The 15,433-nt window shown below is 35.9% G+C and overlaps 1 pseudogene; it reads right to left on the bottom strand.

Annotated features, from left to right (window-relative positions):
* Positions 1-1,563: 1,563 nt before the first annotated feature.
* Positions 1,564-2,489, bottom strand: LOC138384763 (olfactory receptor 8B3-like; annotated as a pseudogene).
* Between the last annotated feature and the right edge of the window lie 12,944 nt (positions 2,490-15,433).

Below are 15,433 nucleotides of genomic sequence, written 5' to 3'. Positions count from 1 at the left end.
GAATACGGTAGAAGGCGACATTAACAATGGACCCTAATTTTTATATCCAGAAGGAGAACTGAATGTGCTGGTTTACAATCACAGGTTTGTCTGAAAACACACAACAAGCCATCTAAAAAGCAAGATTTTAATGGTGATTCCTGAGTATTTCCCATTTTCTCCTTTCCCTGACCCATGTTGTGTGTCTCTGTGCAGGGAGAATTCTAGTAGACCTCCCAACATCTCTGCACATCTTTCCCTCCCTTCTCCTTAGGCTTCACTAAGGATTAGGGCTTAAAACATCAATAAATACTGTCCCCCTCAGCCCCCCAGAACCCTTGAGTTATATAGTTTTGTGTCTGAAAAGAAATTTTCAAGACAAAAGTGATTCAGTGCTCACCTTCTTATCCTTGGAAGACTGACCATGCTGGAACTTAAGGCCCTTCCTCCCCACTGTGCTGAGGGGGTCAAGGTTTCTGATGATGGGATGTAACGGCCATCAAAGCAGACTTCAGTCTTTGGCATTCTATAAGAGGTATTCTAGGGAATATACCATGATTTCTATTTGACAATTTCCCATGTGATTCTTTTCACCTGCAAGGAGGATAACAGCTACCTTGCATGAACCTCCTAAACAACTAACTCAAATGAAAATCTATCTCACACTCTACAATTCTGGAAGAATTGATAAGAAGCACAGAAAATTATTCTCTGCTTTGTGATTTCCTCCTGAGTTTGATGAGCCCCTGGAGGGTAGATATATACTGAGCCTGTGTTCATATCCTGTGTCACAGACCTAACATCAGATCCTTTGGGACTCAATATTCTACTCAGTTTATAATTTCACTCTGGGAAATTCTAATCCCCAATGCAGAGTAGTAGGTGACCCCCTTTGGCACCCTCGTCATCACCCCCTGGAGTCTATGCTCCATTCTACAAGAGAAAGGTCCAGGGGCACAGAAACTTGCCATTTCTACTACTTTTCTACAAGCGTCTGAGATTGAATTAGTAAAATATTAATATTGGACCATAAATTTAACACTACACATGCATGTGCATTTCACCTCAGTAAAGAGACATAGTAAAGAGGTTGAAAGAGTGGGAGTGAACCCTCGGGTCAGATTGAATTTAAATCCAGAATTCTTAATTTCCTAATTCTGAGACTGTGGACAGTGATAGAATGTCTCTGACCTTCATATATGTATATTTGCATCTGTGTATTCCTGTGTATGTTTATAAATTGGGTTACCAAAAGAGCTATCTCATAGAGTTGTTGTGGGAATTGCATGAGTTAATTCACATAAAGTACTATAAATGTGCCTGACACATAAAAAGAGCTTGATAGATGTTAGTATCACTTTCCTGTTGCTCATCCATATTCATATAAATCAAGGTTTCTCAATCTTGGCACTTTTGACATTTGGGATAAGATCATCTTTTGTTGTGGGGCTGTCCTGTGTAGATGCATAGCACCCCTGCTTTACCCATTGGATGCCAGTAGTGTCCCTCTGACACATACACATACAAGTTGCTACAATCAAAATTCTCTCCACTGTCAAATGTCCCTTGACTGGCAAAATTGCCTTAAAAATTAATCAGGACTCTCCTCAGTGAAGCTTTGACATCATTATTCCTCAAACTGTAGATGAGGGGGTTGAGCATTGGCCCCATGTTAGTAATAAAGAACAGAAGAAACTTTTCCCTGGTCCACAGATCCAGGAGAAGAATATTTAAGATACATGAGTGCTGCTGACCCAAAAAAGAGAGAAAGAGCAATGATGTGAGGGCTACAAGTGCTGAAGGCTTTTGATCTTCCTTGAGTGGATTTGATATAAAAAATGCTACTGAGGATAAAAATGTAAGAAATTAGGATGGTAAAATGGGTACTGTGATATTAATACCCACAACAATAAGAACTACCACCTCATTGACATAGGTGCTGGTGCAAGAAAGTTGGAACAGGGGGAGTATGTCACACAGGTAATGGTTGATGACATTAGCATTGCAGAAGGTTAGTCTAAGCATGCACCCTGTGTGGGCAGTGGCTCCAGCAAATCCCATTGTATAAGCTGCAAAGTTAGCACAGAACAGACCTGATGGGACATAGTGACTTTATACAGCAATGGATTACAGATGGCCACATAGTGATCATAGGCCATTGACGTCAACATGTAGCACTCAGAGATGACAAAAAAGAGACAGAAAAATAGCTGAGTCATGCATCCAACATAGGAGTTGATATTCTCCTTTGATACAAAGTTCATCAGCATTTTAGGAGTGAAAACAGAAGAGTAACAGAGATCAATGAAAGAGAGGTTGAAGAGGAAATAGGACATGGGGGTGTGGAGGTGAGAATTTAGAATAATAAGAGTGATCAAGCCAAGGTTGCCCACCACAGTGACAATGTAGATAATTAGAAACAGGTGAAAGAGGGGTTGTTGGAGCTCTGGACGATCTGTTAATCCAGCAAGAATGAACTGAGTCACTAAGGAATCATTTCTAGCCAGCATTTTCATCTTCAAAAATCTGGGAGGACAGAAGAAAATTCCATTAATAGAGAACTCAGCTGTCTCATGACAAATTCTCATTTATGAGGAGGGGACTCAGACTGGTGGAATTCAGGCGAGTTCTCCTTTGTTTCATGGGGTCTGAATGTACTGCCACATCCTCCCCTCAAATTTTCAACCACTCTGTCCTTTATCTACATGAACTGATTGTGAGACTCACTCCTGTCCTTACTAGAAGATACAGAGGTGGAGTAGCTGAAGTGCAAGCCTACCTGCCAATGAGCTGGGGTTGTGGGGATGTGTCTCTCATCTCTCTTCTTTCATGTTCACTTCCTAGTTCCTACTCATGTTGCCATGAATCTACTAGACACCTCAGTTCCCCTGTTATGACCGTCAAGTAAGAGAGGATTCCTTTATTCTGTTTCCTAGACAGGAGTCTCACACAATCTATTGGGTTTCTAGATACCTTACTATAAGGATCCACGAAGTTAACAATTGATAACAGGGATTGAAGAGACTCTTGGTAACCTAAGATTTATAATTAATCATATCACCCAGTGTTTTTACACATTCTCCTCTATCCTTGCTAGCTAGACAGAGGATGAAGAAAGGAAGGTGAATGTGCTTTCACAGATTTTTGTAAGAAGTCATGAGAGAAACATAATGAATTTGGGTGCTAGTTATATGAGTTACTAAGTTTATAAGCATTTACCAAACTATATTCTTATGATAATTAATGTCTTCTATATGTATAGCACACATTAATTTTTTTTAAGAAAGAGACAAATGTCCTCTCCTTCTCTGATGCTGCTATGCTGATGGATGTCTTGCTACCAGACTGAGGGGGAAGCCAACATAGAGAATATATGATGAGGGAAATACAGGCTGTAGACTCAGAGCTCTATACCAGTGCGTTGCTTATAGACAGTATAATACCTTTCCACATTTTTTAGAAACACACAGGAGAGAGAAAAATAGAAATTTGATTAACTCACACACCTTTCACTCAGTGCTGACCCTGTGTGTATTTCATCTCTACCATCCTGGAAGGAGGCTTTGCAAGTATCAGAGCTGACCAGATGGAGTCTCAGAATCACCTTCTCCCTTGACTGGCCAGAGCATGGAGCATAGATTTCACAATCTGAATGTTCCAGGACTCATTCTGAGATGTAGATCAAACTTCTATTTATAAATCTGCCAAATGGATTAAAAGGAAAACCACAGCCTTGACACAAGACGCAACATGTCATAGAGCACATAGCATTTTCTTAAGCCTTATGATTTTTCGGGTGTGATTAGAAATCCATGATTAGGTCTCCCCTAGGACCTCCCCTATCCTGGTAAACTCTGCAGGGAAGAAATTATGATGCCTCTGTTTATACCCTAATTTATGATAGTAGATGTGAACCTCCTCCAGGAATTATATAATTCACAGGCACAGGAGAAAGGAGCCTCTGCTGTCATTTATAAATATGTAAATCACTGAAATTTTTGCTAATTATAATTCTAGACAGTATATTATCTTTAATAAGAATTTATGCATATTTTGGTAAAGTTTATTTGTTATGCTCATTTTTACTATGTTGAGCCATTTTAATAATCATTATTTAATTCTGCATATTTTATAGACAAAGAAAAAGGAGACTTTTAATTGATTTGAATTGCTTAAGAGAAGTTTATACTATAGCATGATATTCCAGTAAATACAAATGTAATAACCTTGGGTTGCTCTGACTCAATATGTCTTTGCCTTTAAAAGGTTAAAATCAAATCTGTAAGAAAAATCACTGTTAATGTGCTACCATTTCAAGAGAGTATGACTTTAGAATTTCCATGTATGTATGAATTTGTGCTTGTGCTTAGGAGAAGGCAACTATTTTTTCAAGTTTTTATTTTAAAATGATTATAGTTACAGGAAGTTGCAAAAGTAATACATAAATGCCTTGAACTCTTTACCCAGCTTTCTCTAGTAGTGACTCTTTCCACAACTGCAGTACAATGGAAAAATTAGGAAATTGACATCATACAATAATGTTAACTAAACTACAGACTATACTCAGCTTTCAGCAGGTTAACATGCACTAATTTGAGTGTGTGTTTGTGTATGTATACGTGTGAAGACCTATGCATTTGCGTTTCAACCCCATGTACATACTTATACAACCACCAGAAGAATCTGGACAAAGAATTGTTTCACTACCATGAACAGACTGTTAACTACCCCTGTGTGGTCGTATCCATCCCTTCCCACTTTCATTTCTGTCCTTGGCAACCACTAACCTATTATTCATCTCTATAGTTTGGTTATTTTGAGGAGATAAATGCACTCATACAATATGTAATCTCTGATATTGACTTTCTGTTTCACCATCATAATGCCCTTCAGGTCCATCTAAGTTGTCACATATATCAACTGTTTGTTCCTTTTATGTTGATGAATATTCCATTTTTGAAAAACCAGATTGATTCAACCTTCTGTAGTAATTTAATTATTAGTAGATCTTTGTGTTGACACAAAACTAAATCTGGTTTATTTGTAGAAAGTGTTTCAGAGGCAGAGGCTAGAGGATCACAGTTTAGACTGATTTTTCTCAGAATTTTCTTTAAGTCAAAAGGTTCTTATTCTTCTGAAAAAATAGTTAAATTAGATATTATCAAAATTAAAATCTTTTCATCTGAGAGAAACAATATTACTAATAAAAGAATTAAATGACAATCCAAACACTGAGAGAATATATTTCCAAATCATAAATCATACCTCTAATAAAAAACATTATCCAGAATATATAAAGTACACTTAAAGCCCCAAAAATAAGTATGAAAACAATCGAATGAAGAAATAGGAAATGATGTGAACAGATAATTCACTAAGGAAGATATATGGATGGCAAATAAACATGTGAGAAGATGCTCAACATAACTAGTCATTAGGGAAATGCAAATTAAAACTACAATGAGATACCACTACAAAACTATTAGATAGACTAAATTTTTTTTAAAAAAACCGGTATACATAGCAGCTGAATTTATCCTGTATAATTGTGGGAATGCAAAATTATACAGCCTCTTTGAAAAAATATCACTTTCTTACAAAGTTGTCCTAATGCAAATATTTACTTAAATAAATGACATGTATTTTCATACCAAAAAAATTATGCATGTATGTTAATAGTGGTGTTATTATCCTTTAACTAGGAAATGCATAAATAGACTATAGTACATCCACACCATGAATCCTACTCAGCAATAAAGAGGAACAGATGACTGATGGAGACTGCATGGGTGTATAATCAAGAAGCTGTCAAGCTGTATACTTAAGATTGTACACTTTCTTATATGTAAACAACACCTCAAAAATAAAATTTAAAATCTGAAAATTTTGTGTAGCTCAATATATTGAACAGTAAATTCTTAAAAAGACGCTTTGGCACCTATTATGGAAAACTAGCATTCTATATTTTACTATTTTTGTAACATATCTCTGAACTCTAACATTGACATCAGTGAGACATCCAAACTCTTACAGGCCACAATCGGAGGCATAATACTGGGCTAGACAGATAGTTCTACATTGGACAGGACTCTGATGTGTACATAAAAGAACATCTGAATTTTATTAAATTCATTTCTAAAACTTGAAGAAAACCAGCAAAACGGAGGTAGACACAGAGTGGGAACTAGAAAAGGAACAGTCAGATACAATTGCAGGCATTCATTATTCAGTTGTTACACTGAGTTTGTCTTTCTATCACCAACAGTAATGGTTGGGCATCAAAGTATATGGATTTATCTAATAGAAACTTCATAAATAGTTAATTTCAGTTTGAGATCATTGCAAATTTTATGTTTCAAAAAAGAGAAAATCCAACATAAAAATATTAATAGCTTAAAGCAAGGCATGCAAAGAAGCAGAAAAATTTAACCCATAGTGAGAAAAACATCAATTTGTAGGAAAAACCCAGAAATTATACATATGCTTAAATTAGTATACACAGGCAATAAAACAGCTATTATCAATATGTTCCATATGTCTATGAAAGTAGAGGAAAGAATTAGCATGTTAAGTAGATACATAAAAGAGATTTAAAAAGCAGTAGGAATTTCAAGAAGTAAAAAATATCATACTTGAAATAAAAAATACAAAATGTGGGATTAACAGAAGTTTAAACACTGTGGAAGAAATGATTAGTGAACTTGAAAGCATAACAAGAGTAACACAAAGGGAAAAAAGGCACTAAAACAAATGACCAAAGCATTAGTGAGCTGTGAGACAATTTCAAGAGGCCTAATGTACATGTAATTAGAATCCTAAAAATGTGGGGTCATAAAAAAATATGTTTGAATAACTAGTTGCCAATGTTTTTCAAAATTTGATGAAAATTAGAAACTTACACAGTTCCAAGAATCTTAAAATAAAACTTCAAGTAGAAGAAATGAGAAATACTTCTCCAAAGTACATGGTAATCAAACTGACTAAAACAAATGCTAAGAGAAAATCTTAAAAGCATCGAGGGGTGGGAGAGGAGAGAGATAGGACACATGCAGAAGAATAAGAGAAGAACGACTACAGGCCTTTTATCAACACCAAGTAAAGCAGTTGACAGGGAAGGAACATCTTTTAATTACTACAATAAAAACACTATCAACCTAGATTTCTAGGAAACATATCTTTCACAACTTAAGAAGAAATAACATATTTAAACATAAAAAGCTGAAAATAATAACTGGTGCTTATAGTATATGCAAAGTATTAGGTTGGTGCAAAGGTAATTGCTGCTTTGGACCGTGAATTTTAAATCATTATAACTAGGCTCAAACACTGGAATTGTTTTTCTTTGCATCCAGTGTCAACATTTTCAAAAATTCTAAGGTGATAAAGTTTCTATCATTGAAGTTTTCTGTTGCTAAGTCATGTGAAAACTATAAATTTAAAACAAGTATAAAGTATAAGGAACAGACTAAGGACCCTTGGTCACTCTTGGATTAAAGGGCCAAATATAGCACTTTATAGCTATATAATTACTAGTATAGCTATAAAATTACTAGTCATGTTTTTATGGCTAACAATTTAAATTTCCTTATTTGAATTTCTTAATCATTGTGAATAAGAATTTCTGCTTTTCCATCCATTTTCAGCAAAAAGATTTTATAAATTTACAGTGAATAATGATGCATTATATATTTAAATACATTCATATTGCTGCACATTTAATTGTTATAGAATCAGTCAATTGGTATTTGGGGAAAAAGTATTTTCAACCAAAAAATTAAGTTTTGCATCACTTAAATTAAAAGTTCAAATATTTCCTCGGATTCAGGTGAAGCCTGACCCAACAGTCCAGATGATGTAACCACAGCCTGGTTTATCTGGACTATTTTCTTGGCTCTGCTGCCTCCATGTGGCTTCCGTTCTCGCCAGGTTTTCTGCCTATGAGATGTCCACTGACAGTTCAACCCAAAGGCTGCCGGCCTCTGTCTGACAAGAGTGGACAATTGAAAAGCACTGTCACCAAGTGCCTCAGATTAGGTCACTCTAATTAAAGCCATAAAGAGCCTCCTCTCTCACTAAGACTAGAGCAAAGCCAGTGTGATTATCCTTCCAAATTAGGGGTTAACTAGAGAATTACTTGAGTCAGAACATTAGAAATGAGAAGTCAGTGATGGAGACAATTTAGAAAGAGGGAACATTTAAAGAATAGACGAGTAATTGGAGTTCTCAATAAATAGATAAGCTGAGAAGACTAATGTATTAGTTTTAGCACATAAGATAAACCTAGCTCGCATGCTAAGAGAAACATAATATACATTGAGAAAATCTGGAAAGAAGAATCAATCTAAGTGCTTTCAAAGCTGTCTGAGTCCATCACAAGCTGGAGAAAACTACTCAGTTCCAGAAACCTGATTATTTTAGTTTGTATATATTTATCTTTATTTTTTATTATTTCTCCAATAGCTTCTTTCTTGAAAAGTCCAGCATGAAAAAACCATCGTATAGTGAGATGTAATAAAAACAATAGGGTCCTGGACAGACAGAAAGAAGGTTATCAACATATTTTGAAAAGCCAGGTGTAATGATTCAGGTCCAGGAATCAAAGGGAGATAAACCCAAGAGGCTTGGGAAAATTCAGAGGAAAAGACCTATGGCAATATGTACAGCTGTCTAACCTCATCTAGGTATCTTCTTTCCTGGCTATGTTATTAATACAATTCTGTGTAATGTTAAAGTCTACCTAATATTTAATGGAAGGACACCTATAAAAATTCATAAAACTTTAATATATAGAACCTCACTTTTATAACAACAAAGAAGTCTGTTTATACAAATATTTCTCCAACTATGAAGACATTCAGTACCAGTTGAACTATGTGGTTGAGTGTATCCAGTCTAGTTGCCTTAATTGGACTACATAAGTGGTTTAACAACTTACCTATTTTGTATTGTTGGACTAGATATTAGGGACCTCAACATCCACTTGGGAAAAAAATAGAGCTGACAATACTGAATAAACAAATCTGGCAATATTTTATGACCTGAGTAGAGATTACATTGATTTTTTTCATTATTAAACTATAAAGGAATGTTTTGTGAACGTTTCAATGTGTATGATACAATTGATGCTCAAATAAGAAAAACCAAACCTTTAACATATATGATATTAATATAAATTATTAAAAATATGAAATACACTTATGATTAAATCAGAACTTAATAGAAAATATTTCCAAAAAAAATCTTCAGAATGCTTAGTGCAACATTGTACTTGTTTTTGAAACATAATTTTTTTATCGGGTTTTATGAATTAAGCAGCTCATTATAGACTGCTTAATAATTATCACCAAACCTTTACAATCACCAGTAACAAGAAGTAATAAATATAATAGTAACAGAATCTAAAATTGCTTTTTAAAAAATCTAAATTTTTTTGGGGGGGGCGGTTTCAATGGGCAGTATTTATTTCCAGAACCACTGGAAATAAACCATAGATGGTTTAGTCATTCCAATGATAGAATGACTAAACCATCTATCTTTCTTTTTTTTTTATATTCTCTTTTTTTTATTTCATCTTATTATGGGGGTACAAAAGTTCAGGTTATATATATTGCCCTTGTCCCACCCATCCCCTCTAGTCAAAGTTTCAAGCCTGTCCATTCCCCAGACAGTGCGCATCGCACTCATCATGTATGGGGGTACAGACGTTTAGGTTACGTATATTGATTTTGCCCCACCCAAGTAACAGCTTTAAGTATTTCCAACCCCCAGATGGTGCACACTGCATACATTAGGTGTGTATATACCCATTCCTTCCTCCCTACTCCCACCTGCCTGACACTTGACACATGTTATTACTATATGTACACTTAAGTGTTGATCAATTAATACCAATTTGATGGTGAGTACATCTGGGGCTTGTTTTTCCTTTCTTCTGATACTTCACTTAGTAGAATGGGTTCCAGCTCTATCCAGGATAATACAAGAGGTGCTAGAGCACCATTGTGTTTTGTGGCTGAGTAGAACTCCATGGTATACATATACCACATTTTATTAATCCACTCATGTATTCATGGGCACTTGGGTTATTTCCACATCTTTGCAATTGGGATTTGTGGTGCTATAAACATTCTAGTGCAGATGTCTTTTTTTATACAATGTCTTTTATTCTTTTGGGTAGATGCCTAGTAATGGGACTGCTGGATCAAATGGTAGTTCTACTTGTAGCTCTTTCAGGAATTTCCATATTACTTTCCACAGAGGTTGCACTAGATTGCAGTCCCGCCAGCAGTGTATGAGTGTTCCTATCTCTCCACATCCATGCCAACATTTATTGTTTGGTGCCCTTTTCATAAAGGCCATTCTCACTGGAGATACATGATATCTCATTGTGGTTTTGATTTGCATTTCCCTGATTTTTAGAGTTACTGAGCATTTTTTCATATGTTTGTTGGCCATTAGTCTATCTTCTCTTGGAAAGTTTCTGTTCGTGTCCTTTTTTCACTTTTTGAGTGGGTTGTTTGATTTTTTCTTGCTGATTTTCCTGAGTTCTATACAGATTGTAGTTATCAGCCCGTTATCAGATGTGTAACATGTGAACATTTTCTCCCATTCTGTAGGTTGTTTGTTTGCTCTTGTGATAGTTTCCTTGGCCGTGCAGAAGCTTTTTAATTTTATCAGGTCCCATTTATTTATTTTTATTCTTGCTGTGATTGGCTTTGGGTTCTTCTTCATAAATTCTTTGCCTAGGCCAGTGTCTAGAAGAGTTTTTCCAACATTTTCTTCTAGAATTCTTATAGTTTCATGCCTTAGGTTTAAGTCTGTTATCCACTGTGAGTTGATTTTTGTGAGAGGCGAAAGATGCAGATCCTGTTTCAGTCTTCTATATGTGGCTATCCAATTTTCCCAGCACCATTTATTGAATAAGGATTCTTTTCACCAGTGTATGTTTTTGTCTACTTTGTCAAAGACTAGATGGACATATGAGGATGGTTTTATATCTGGATTCTCAGTTCTGGTCCATTGGTCTATGTCTCTGTTCTTGTGCCAGTACCATGCTGTTTTAGTTACTATAGCCTTGTGGTATAGCTTGAAGTCTGGTAAATTGATGCTTCCCAATTTGTTCTTTCTCCTTAAGATTGCTTTTGCTGGCCAGGTGCAGTGGCTCACGCCTGTAATCCTAGCACTCTGGGAGGCCGAGGCGGGTGGATCACTCGAGGTCAGGAGTTCGAGACCAGCCTGAGCAAGAGTGAGACCCCGTCTCTACTAAAAATAGAAATAAATTATATGGACAACTAAAATATATATATACAAAAAATTAGCTGGGCATGGTGGCGCATGCCTGTAGTCCCAGCTACTCAGGAGGCTGAGGCAGTAGGATCGCTTAAGCCCAGGAGTTTGAGGTTGCTGTGAGCTAGACTGACGCCATGGCACTCACTCTAGCCCGGGCAACAGAGTGAGACTCTGTCTCCAAAAAAAAATAAAAGATTGCTTTTGCTTTACGGGGTCTTCTCTGGTTCCATATGAAACAGAGAATTATTTTTTCTTAATCTGTGAAAAATGATGTTGGTATTTTAATAAGGATTGCATTGAATCTGTAGATCACTATTCAAATAATGTTAAGAGTCTTTTCTTTCACTGATAATTTTTAAACTGAATCAGTGTGGAACCAATTTCACTTGTTGTTTTCATATATTTCAAAATAACAAAGGTGTCCTAATTTGCAGAAAACCTGTACATTTTTGGAACAATCATACTAGCTTAGAAAGTACTAGGAGGATACATCAGCTGGAAAGGGGCATTAGTAGATGACCTGGGAGACAGACGCTAGACCACAGACAGGAGCACCTAAGGCTGAGCGTTGTGCTCTTTGGGCACCTAAAACACAAACATCACCAGCAGCCCTATGGGCCTCTTCTCCACAGTGGGCTCTGTCCCCCTCTGTGTGTGACAGCTGTGGCTAGTTTCCACATTGTGCAGCACCCCATTAGTTGGTCTTTGAAAATGGAACAGTGAGTGATATTTTGTCTCATTGTTCTTGCTGCTGCCAAAGCCATGGTGTGCTGTCACATCAGACCTCCTTACCCCAGCCTCCCAAGACCCCTTTCCAGGCTACAATCTGCCAGAGCAACCAGACTGAGACTCCAACTGTACCAGGCCAAACCCAACTGGCCTAGGAGCAATACCTTAACCTCCAATCCATTCGCCATTCCATCTGCTATTCAGCAGTGACACAGGTCTGTCCCAATCTTTATTCCCACAGAACTTTGGAGAGAAGTACCTAAAAACCTTCTATTATTAAGTCATCCTTGGTGCTATGTCAAACATAAGACCTGAAAGCATTTCAATTCCTTTGTGTGGTGAAATGAACATGATTGGTAAATGGACACCATTCCATGAGCATCAAAATATATAGTTTCTAAAATTTCTAACTTCATGTTTTCCCTGAAAGTTAAACCTTGGCACATTGCTCTTTTAAGATAATGTTACTTAATCCACTTAAAACAAATAATGCTGAATATACTTAAGCTTTTATGTAACAAAAGAAGATTTGTTATGTTTTTAACATATGTTAATATGTGGTTGAATGTAAATAAAAGAAAATTTTTCCAATTCAAACTGTCTGTATGGAGAAACTATGATACAAAAGGATAAGAAAAATATACACAACAATATCTACATCTTTACCAAATTACACATAAAAATTCCAAATATTCAATAATTGTAAAATAGCTTATATGTTCTAAAATTATTTTATGTCTAATCCTTCCCAACATTGATTTTTAAAAAATAATGGGCTTTAATTAAATAATTTTAGTTATATATATTATAAATGTAGTTTTAATTAGAAAGTTACATGAATTATTTTTGCCATGTCAATGTAAGATATTCAACCTGAAAAATAAGCCTACTGACTTCATTGACTGAGTCAATCTATTTGCTGATTCATTTTCCACCAAGGATTGCTGGCAACTCCAATATAGTACTCAGACCACAGAGTATGTGCTATGGCTGCACATCACATTGTGTCTTTTTTGTTAAGTAAAAAGGGTTTATAGACATGGATGTTATATACTTCATTCTATGTCTTTATTAAAGCATGTGAACTTCTAAGAGCTAGCACAAACAGAACACTTTGAAGCTTTCTGTTTAACCAGGCACTATAATGAATGTAGGCAAAAGGAAGATAGAGGCAATGATGAGGCATTCAGATTCTGCTTCAGAATTAAAAGTTTTAAACAAACTACTCAGTCATAATTAAAAAAAAAAGATGAACTATTACCTGTTGTTAACCTGGATTGAGCTGGAGACCATTCTTCTAAGTGAAGTTTCACAAAAGTGGAAAAACAAAGACCACATGTACTCAACACTAAATTGGAGCTAATCGATCAACATTTATTTGCACAAATGGAGATAATGTTCATCAGAAATCGAGCACGTGGATGGAGGAGGGGATGGGTAAATTCACATTTAATGGGTAAAATGCACACTATCAGAGCGATGGGTACATTTATAACTTTGACTCAAATAGTACAAAATCAATATATGTAACCAAAACATTTGTACCCCTGTAATATTTTGAAATAAAAAATAGTGATATAAATATTATAATAAACATAAATACTTGACTCTGTGCCTAATAGTAATAAATTTAATCACATTGAAATAAATTATTTAACTGGCAGCATCATCTTCTAAGGTGAGCCTTATAAACCAAACTTTTAGAAATTTTCAAACATTGTGCTATCTTTGTGTAAATATGAAAATTGCAGCAATAATTATCTATTTCCCTTTTCTATGATATATCCTTTGGAGGTCATCTTGCCCTGAATTCATCCAAAATAGCAATGGGCAATTGACAGTTTAATTTCTGTGTAACACATAAAATAAAATTTTGAAGACTGATTTCGCATTGTTTTGATTATGAATACCTCTTTTTTGTTTCCAAATGATGGCATAATGCCTAATAGGCTTGCCACAGTATACTTACTACTATGGAAATCCTGACATGCCTCACCAGGAAGGCTTAACTCAAACTCCTCAGCCTCACTATCCCAGGAAATGGTCACAATCACAAAAAATATCTGCATGGAACACTTCTTTGTAGCCCAACCTGTTTATCCCAGCTTGAAATCAAACTTCTGCAGAGGGATGTGTGGACTTCTAGTTGGACAGCAAAGCCTTGAAGATCATCTCTCTGCCACAGGCATCTTGGCTGAGGGCATCATTCCCAAACAACCCCCATTTTCAGGCCCATTCTGAAGTAACTCTCCAGGAATTCTCTTTGTTCCCTCACCAGACTCCTTTCTCTTCTTCCATTTCTTCATGGGATGAACAATGAGTTCAAAAATCAGACTCAATAGCATATCTGTGTGGCACTGAGAAAGTCAGATACCATTTCCTCTTCTGAGAACAGGATGAGGAGGCTTATTTTTAATAGATTTTGGAAAAAAAAAAAGTGGCACACACTATATTTAATTTTTTATTTTAAGAAACAAAAGGGAGAGATTAAATTTAGGTTTCAAATAATAGAGCCCAATAGACAAGGTACATGCCATATACATTAGTTTGTGTTTTAAAAGAAGTATTAGATCTTCTGATCTTCCTTTCCAAATGAAAACCCTTGTTACACATCTGGGCAAACAGAGAATTGTGATAAAGCATGTGACACTATTCTATCACCAAAAATGTTACTGTGTAATTTTCAAGCACCATCACAGGTATAGGTAGAAGTCAGTGACAATGTCAATTTAATTATAACACAATATAAGAAGACCAATGTGTTGTCATTATTGGTCAGCAGAGTGATGAGCCCCGTCCATCCACAAACATCCATAAGAATAGGATCTCAGTCTAATAAGGTATACAGTCCCATTACAGAGGTGAGGCTAAAAGTTCATAATAAGAACCATTACTAAAAGAACCATGAAATAGTCTGTAAATGGAAATTTTTACAATTTTACTCAAGTCCACACAATTTTGTTCATCCCTTCTTTGTTTTAATGTAGTAATAAATAAGTAATAAAACCCTTGAAACAAGAAAGGGCTCTATCTGAGTGCTTCAGAGAAAGCAAGAAAGAAATAAACTTGTTAAAGGGCATCCAACTCTGTGGCTTATCATGGATGGGGAAGATACATCAGAAAAATAGGAGGTAGCATTATCCTTACATAGGAAAGAATATCAGCTCAGGATCTCCATCTGGTAAGGGGAATAAGGATCTGGTCGGGGCCACTGTGGGACTGAGATGACTCTCAAATACAAGAAGAGGCCTACATGGTTACATTGCATGTTGAGAGATAGGGAGATATTAAAGTAGAAATCTAGTGAAAAAGACTTTAGAAAGAAATGTAAAGAGAAGGAAAAGAAGAAAAGGAGGCATAGGATGAGGAGGAGCAGGAAGAGGAGAGAAAGACCCAGCAGTGCACACAGGGACAAAGGCTGCACCACTGGCTCTGC

The sequence above is a fragment of the Eulemur rufifrons genome, chromosome 6 (assembly GCF_041146395.1).
Source record: "Eulemur rufifrons isolate Redbay chromosome 6, OSU_ERuf_1, whole genome shotgun sequence".
In the NCBI taxonomy this organism is placed as follows: domain Eukaryota; kingdom Metazoa; phylum Chordata; class Mammalia; order Primates; family Lemuridae; genus Eulemur; species Eulemur rufifrons.
Note: the sequence above shows the minus strand (reverse complement) of the source record. Positions and strands in the feature narration are given on the sequence as shown.